The sequence below is a fragment of the Rhinopithecus bieti genome, unplaced genomic scaffold, assembly GCF_001698545.2.
Source record: "Rhinopithecus bieti isolate Rb0 unplaced genomic scaffold, ASM169854v2 scaffold_6440, whole genome shotgun sequence".
In the NCBI taxonomy this organism is placed as follows: domain Eukaryota; kingdom Metazoa; phylum Chordata; class Mammalia; order Primates; family Cercopithecidae; genus Rhinopithecus; species Rhinopithecus bieti.
In genome coordinates, this window is record NW_016805047.1 from 126,541 (window position 1) to 134,705 (window position 8,165).

Consider the following 8,165-nt stretch of genomic DNA (forward strand, 5'->3'; position numbering starts at 1 on the left):
TCCTTCCATCTCAGCCTCCCAAAGGATTACGGGCATGCACCACCACAACTGGCTAATTTTAATTTTTTTTTTTTTTTTTTTTTTTGTAGAGACAGGGTCTCGGTATGTTGCCCAGGCTGTTCTTACTACCTTTTGCAAATCTCACATCTCATTCCCCAGAAGGTCTCTTTTACTGATCCTTCAACAGCAAATACATTTTATCTCTTTTATTGATCTGGCTTTTAAATCACGTCATGTGCAAGATATTGTTCTGTGTAAACGAAATTGTCTCACTTAGTTTCTTTACCTGCCCTGGATAACAGGCACCACACTTTTCTCTGTTTTACAAATTGGGGTATTACAGCCCTACAAGGCTACGTAATTTTCCCGGTTTCATAGGTTGTTAATGACAGGATAGCTATTTGAACCCAGTAATTCCAATTCAATAGATCATCTGGAGTCACACTGTCTGGAATTGAAGCATGCCTCTACAACCTAAGAAAATATATCACCAGGAAAAGTAATTGTGCACAAATGAATAGGCAGATTTTAAGTAACCTTTTGGAGTTTTATTTTGAGCAAATACAGTATAGCAAAGGCATTTTTATTTGACATAATATTATACATATGTTAAAAGAAAAACCTTAGACAAATTAAATTTAAAGTGTTTAATTGAGCAAAGAAGAATTCATGGATAGGGCAGTTCTCAAACCAGAACAGATTCAGAGAGACTGAGCCTGCTAGAGGTCAAAGGTATGGACAAAAAAGGAAAGTGATACAGAAAATAAAAGCGAGGTAGACAAACACCTGGACTGATGAAAAGTCAGCATTTTGCTTTATTTGAACATGGTTTGAAAGGTGGCAGCCTTTGAGTGGCCAGAAATCAGTGACTGGCACAAGAGTGAGTTCCAGTCTGTTTACAGACCTAGTTAGGCTGCACTTCACTGTGGACAGAGACACCTTCAGGATGAGCTTAAAATATATACAGAGGCAGCTTTAGGTTATATTTAGTTTAACACTTAGAAGAATAAAATATTGATCTGTATGCATGAGATATTCACATAAAGTAGTTTAGTTCTTAAAACTGAATAATTTCTAAATAACATAATTTCACAATTCAAATAAAGATATGTCCCTAAATTTGGGAAATTGTTTTACAAGCATTGTAAGAATTGTATTTTAAGCAAATTCAGTGACAGTTTCAACAACTCTGTTAACAAAATAGTCCATTTTAGGGGTTTGCAAAAAACTACTGGGCTAAAGAAACTGAGAAGGCATAACTATCTTTTCATATTCTGAATGTTTATAACTTCATTTTTCCTCCTGAATTATTTTCTATTTTTTGAACATTTTTCCTCAAATACTTGGATTTTTTTTTTCTGTTGCTTTTAGTCTTTTACATCAACGAATAAGTCCCTCTCCAGCTAAAGATTCTTGCATTATCTGCAGGGCTTAGTGGTGTCCTAAGTCTTGTCATAGGATGCTCAGGTGTTTTCATATTCTGCTGCACAGATCTCTGCCCCCAAACCACAGGTTCAAGTAAATGATATTCTTTGACCTACTGATTATTCTGGTCAGGCATCAAAAGAAAATTGCAAATTTTCCGTAGGTTCCATGTTCACGTGCATATGAAATAAACATGACTCTACAATTTATTGTGAGACTGTTTTCCTGCATTCATAAAATATGTATGTGACCCATCTCTCGAAGGATATCCGTGCAATGTTGACATGTCATTTTCTGTGCTGAAAGTCTCCTGTGAGAGCCTTTGTTTCAGCGCTTTCTAAGAACAGTTTCAATCTAAAGTTGTGCTGCTGATGTAGCCATTAAGACACTGCACTTGTTTGATGTTGCACGGATTCCGCAGAAAATTTGACGCAAAATAAGTGAGTTTAAGGAAATGGATACAGCGATACTTGCAGAAGAAAGAAAATAATTCTGAAATTGTGCGATAGCTCTTGGAAACATGCTTAGACCTGCACTGGGATTTCTCTATGTGATTGTAGCAAATAGAACCCAACTTCTGCTCACATTCCTTATGAAGATTTCCCCTTTAGAGAAGTAGGACAAATAAGCATACTTTAGATTTATTTGTATATCAATAGATATGTTTGTAGAAGTACAATACGCTTCTTTTCTAAAGTTTGCAGAAATCTACAAATATGAAAAATGGATTTGGCTACATCACCCACACCTACAGTCACTTATCTGTGTGCACAAAACTCCCCTCTCTTGGCTATTTAGTGTTGTCTGTGTCCATTCGTGGACATCAGGATGGAAGAACTGATGACAAAGATACTTCTTTTTGTCTCCTGAAGGAGACACCCCTTCAGAGGAGGAAAACATGAATAGTCACCAGAAAACTGTTCTTCCCGCTTCCAGAAAACTTGGCATGTTCCTTGTATGAAACACATGGAAAAAATGTTCTTGTATATTTGAAAGGAAAATAAAAAATAAAATCTCAGGGCCCCAAAATCACCATGCCACAGGGAAAAGTTCAGCATGGAAACTGAGTCATGCAAAACAAATGCCTCCCATTATTATTTTTATTTTATTTTTTATTTTTTTGAGACGGAGTCTGGCTCTGTCACCCAGGCTGGAATGCAGTGGTGTGATCTTGGCTCACTGCCACCTCTGCCTCCCAGGTTCAAATGATTCATCTGCCTCAGCCTCCTGAGTATCCAGGACTACAGGCACGTGCCACCCTGCCCAGGTTATTTCTGTAGTTTTATAGAGGCGGGGTTGTGCCATGTTGGCCAGACTGGTCCCAACCTCCTGACCTCGGGTGACCCGCCCGCCTCTGCCTCTCAAAGTGTTGGAATTACAGGCATGAGCCACTGCTCCCAGCCCCATTTTGCTTTTAAACCCATCTTCAAAGGTAGAAGGCTGTATCCCTCTCCAGGGGGCCTTCCACACAATTTGCTCCATAAAAAATTCTTTGTGGGCCCCAAGAATTTGACCCTAAAGCAGATTTCTTTTGAATTTCACGCCAACAATGTTAATTAAGAGCTTATCTTCACAGATGTGGAACAAAGACAGGACTAGAAATCATCCCTCCACTCACTCCCAGACAAATGCATATTTGACTTCTTCCTTTACTCTGTGTTTATTTTTATCTTATGTAAGATGCAGATTTACTGAGCATGAGATGAATGCATGATTGACTGCTCCTGTATCACCTCAAAATGCAACATGTGGATTCAGTGAGCGCTAACCAAAGCCTCAAGAATGTGACCATTCATCTCAATGCCTCCCCTCCCTCTTTTTTCTCTTTCTTCCTTCTTCTCCTGCCTGCTTTTTCTTCCTTTTTAATACTGAAGCCCTTAAAACCTCTTTTGGCAAAAGTGCAGGGCACACATCTTACTGTGGCTTCTGTCTCTTTTTTCTTGGGTGCATCCTCAAACTTGGCAAAATAAACCTCTAAATCAATTGAGACCCAGCTCAGACACTTCTTTGGTTTACATGGTAGCAAAATCCAGCTCAGTTGGCAGGTCATCCTACATCAAATAAACTCTGCCAGCCACACCTAGGGCAACAAAAGCCAGGACACACTGTTGCTTCAGTATCCAACATTCTGGAGGCGAAGGGAAATGCAGTACTGAAAATTAAAAGTCCCACTGAAAAATCAAAGGGAGTAATATTATGTTGTATAAATAGACTACATACTGTTTCTCTACTTATCTGTTGAGGAACTTTTTTTTTTTTTCAGACATAGTCTCACTCTGCTGCCCAGGCCGGAGTGCAGTGGCGCGATCTGGGCTCACTGCAACGTCCACTTACTAGGTTCAAGTGATTCTCTTGCCTCAGCCTCCCGGGAAGCTGAGATTACAGGCACCTACCATGCACAGCTAATATTCCTATTTTTAGTAGAGATGGGGTTTCACCATGTTGGCCAGTATGGGGTCCAGCCCTACCGGGCTTAGCGGGTGTTCTCCCCATGTGCGGAGATGAGAGATTGTGATAAATAAAGACACAAGACAAAGAGAAAACAGCTGGGCCCGGAAGACCACTACCATCAAGACATGGAGACCAGTAGTGGCCCCGAACTGCTGGGCTGGGCGTGCTGATACTTATTGCATACAAGATAAGGGGGCAGGGTAAGGAGGGTGAATCTTCTAAGTGATTGACAAGGTGAAGCAAGTCACGTGATCACAGGACGGGGGCCCTTCCCTTTTAGGTAGCTGAAGCCGAGAGAGAGAGAAGACAGCATGTGTCAGCGTTTTCTTCTATGCACTTACAAGAAAGATCAAAGACTTTAAGACTTTCACTATTCCTTCTACCGCTATCTTCTAAGAACTTCAAAGAGGAACCAGGAGTAGGGGAGGAACATGAAAGTGGACAAGGAGCGTGACTGTTGAAGCACAGCACCACAGGGAGGGGTTTAGGCCTCTGGATGACTGCGGGCAGGACTGGATAATATCCAGCCTTCCACAAGAAGCTGGTGGAGCAGAGTGTTCCCTAACTCCTCCAAGGAAAGCAGACGACTCCCTTTCATGGTCTGCTAAGTAACGGGTACCTTCCCAGACACTGGCAGTACTGCTTGACCAAGGAGCCCTCAAGCGGCCCTTATGTGAGCGTGACAGAAGGCTCACCTCTTGCCTTCTAGGTCACTTGTCACAATGTCCCTTCAGCACCTGACCCTATACCCACCAGTTATTCCTAGGTTATATGAGTAATGCAACAAAGAGTAATATTAAAAGCTGAAGATTAGTAACGTTTATACTAGCGATTGATAATGTCCATGATCATCTCTATATCTAATTTGTATGATGACTATTCTTATTCTTTTCTTTTTTTCTTTTTTTTTTAACTGGCAACATTTTAGTGTTTATTGTCTTTTTTCCTAAGCATACAGAAATACAAATATATACATATAAAAATGAAGTTACGTTGTTGACAGAATTTGATATTTTGCCTTTTTCACTGAATACAATGGTCTTCTGTTGCTCTCCTGTCCCTTTCTATATTCTTCATCAGAGTTTATATTGCCAAAAAAAGTCTTTCATTGACTGAATATACCATAATGTAAAACAATTTAAATAGTATTTATGATTTTATAGCTTTTAAAGGTATATTCTGTATATTCATTTTTGTTATTTTGTATAAAATGTTAAAAGCTATAAAATGGACTATATCACAGTTTTGACAACTGATGCCTCCCAGCATGCAACTCACCTGGTTCAAGCCCCCTTTATGCTTCCCTAACTCCTCAAAGGCTGGGAAGGGACAGCAGGTTAGACACTGCACGAGGATATTGAAGGTCACATTCCAGAAGGTCCAGCTGAAAGTGACTGATTGCATTTTAAGTCACACATGGATAACTGAAGTTCTGTTTGTAAAGTTCACATGCTGAACGCCTACCAGCTGTAAAACAGAGTTGATAGGTTTGTGATCCAACCTATTCCTATCACAGTGTTTAAAATGGATGTTGTTACCTGGTCCTAAAATGAGGATTCCACCTTGCTGAGCTGGGTCTCCTTGAAAATCAAACTGAGGGCCAGTCACTGCCCGCCACAGGCTCTGAAGGCTTCCTGAGAGCAGATTTGATTTTAGGTAGGGGCTCTGTCTTGAGGCGGCAATTTCTTCACCTCTTTTCATTCCCAATCTTTTATAAATTTCTCTCTCAGGATCGACATCGATTTCATGAGAATATCCAGTCGGTTTGCAAAAAGCCTCAATATGATGGTAGGATGACTGTCCAATCACTATAAGGGTGACACTTGCTTCTTGTAAGAAACTCTCGGGGATTTTGGCCTGATCCAGATGTAACACAGGAAATGCCGCATGAACACCACCACGGCGCGGTGCTCGCAGAACAGCACGCGGAATGGTACCCGCTGCCTGCGGGCGTCCAGCACCGGCAGCTCGGCCATGGCGGTTGCCAGGGGCTGCCCACGGTCTGGGCCGCTCGGGGCCGGGACCGGGACCGGGGTGGCGCCGCCGCTAACCTGCCGTGTGACCGGGGCAGGAGCGGCCATGACACGGGGCGGCCAAGGGCCTGGGTCCGCTCTGCCAGCGCGGGGCAGGGCAGGGCACACCGACTATTCTTATTCTATTTTCTTTAATATGTTGAAACAGTCTGTGGCTTCGGTCTCTTGCTTCGGCACCTGGGTAATGATCCGCCCACAGGCCAGGCTGGTCTCAAACTCCTCGCCTCAAATGGTCCACTACCTTGACCTCCCAAAGTGCTGAGATTACAGGTATGAGCTACTGTGCTGGCCTGAAGCCTTGTTTTCACTTATTTAAAATATATACCTAAGAGTAGAATTGCTGGGCCCTAAAGGAATTGTATATTTAAGTTTTGGAGGAACCGCCAAATTGTTTTCTACAACACTGTAGCCACAGAAAGGAGTGGAACACTGACACATACAACATCCACTGTCCCCAAACTTTTTGGCACCAGTGACAGGTGTTGTGGAAGACAATTTTTCCATGGATGGCAGTTGGGGTGGGGCGTGTTGATTCAAGCACATTACATTGATTGTGCACTTTATTTCTATTATTATTACATTGTACTGTAGAATGAAATGATTCTACAACTCACCATCATGGAATTGCTCACCTCCTGCTGTACGGCCCGGTTCCTAACAGGCCACAGACTGGTATGGGGCTTGGGGACCCCTGGACTATAACACAGGTGAATCTTAAAAACATGATCAGTAAATGAAGCTACACACAAAAGTTACACACACAAAAGGATTGTACAATTCCACTGATACGAGATGTCAAGACTGGGCAAATCCATAGAAACAGAAAAAACATTAGTGGCTGCCCAGGGGTGTGGGGATAGATGGAATGTACAATAATTGCTAATGGGCACAGGATCTCCTTTTGGGGTGATAAAAGTCTTTTTGAAATCGATGGAGATGATGGCTGTCCAACATTGTGAGTGTACTACATGCCACTAATGATAAATGTTATGTGTATTTTATCACGCTAAAATAATCATAGTGAAAATAAATAGGGCAATAAGAGTATGGAAAATAGCCAGATGCTGCAAATGAATATTTTATCTTATCTTGAGCCAACTGTAAATAAGATACAACTGGTGGCAAACTTGCAAAACACCAATAAATATAAATTTCCTCTCAAGGGGAAGGTATCATTGGGAGAACTTTTCTTCTATTAATATCTATTAAAGGCTGAGCACTGTGACTTAACATCTATTAAAGGCTGGGCATGGTGGTTCACACCTGTAATTCTAGTGCTTTGGGAGGCTGAGGCAGGAAGCTGGTTTGAGACTAGCCTGGACAACATAGCAAGACCCAATTTCTGAAGAGATAGAAAACTTAGCTGGGTTTGGTGGTGTGCACCTGTAGTCCCAGCTACTTGGGATGCTGAGGTGAGAGGATCACTGGACACCAGGATTTCAAGGCTGCAGTGAGCTGTGATTGCACCACTGCAGTCCAACCTGAGTGATAGAGTGAGGATCTGTCCCTAAAAATAAAAAAAAAATAATAATAAAAAAACACAGAAAACCATCCATTAACATCTGACATGTAGTTTCTTTGCACCAATGTCCTTATTTTGAGGTTATCAAAGAGACATACGTAGCATGGAAGTTGAGCAGTTATTAGAGAGAAGGCTAAATTTCCAGAATAAATCAAGCTAAGGCATATATTTAACATCCTGAGAGATGGTGAAATAGAAAAGAAACAGACTATATTTCTGCCACAATCAACTTTATATTGCTGCGGTGGCCATGGCCATACTTCAGATAAATAAAATATATAATATATAGTGCAGATTTAAGTGCTAAGGAGAAAATAAAGCAAAGGAGTAAACGGCATGTTTTCAAGATAAACGTGTTTTTCAAAATTAAAATTTCTTTGAGGATGACATGCCCCCAAATCACCCCTTGATACACAAAGAACAATGTCCTAATATGTGTCCCTTTAAAACCGAGAGAATAAAAGCGTATCATTAAATGTGTGTGTCTGCCAATTACCAAACTGATCGTTTTTCAAACAAACTACGTAATGCAGTGGACTCTGAAAATAATTGAGTGAGGGAAGCCAGAATCCGATACAATCACATAGCCTTGCAACTTACTTAGAATCCTCTGGGCAGAATGGCTGAAAGGTTTCTCAGTTTACAATTATAAATCAGGTCAGAATACTCCGAAAACACATCACCCAGATGCCTTTTTAACTCCTTCTCTCTCTCTGCCTCCCTCCTTCTTCCTG

At 41.3% G+C, this 8,165-nt stretch overlaps 1 pseudogene; it reads right to left on the reverse strand.

Annotated features, from left to right (window-relative positions):
- Nucleotides 1-5,286: 5,286 nt before the first annotated feature.
- Nucleotides 5,287-5,957, reverse strand: LOC108528926 (thioredoxin-like protein AAED1 pseudogene; annotated as a pseudogene).
- Nucleotides 5,958-8,165: the final 2,208 nt, after the last annotated feature.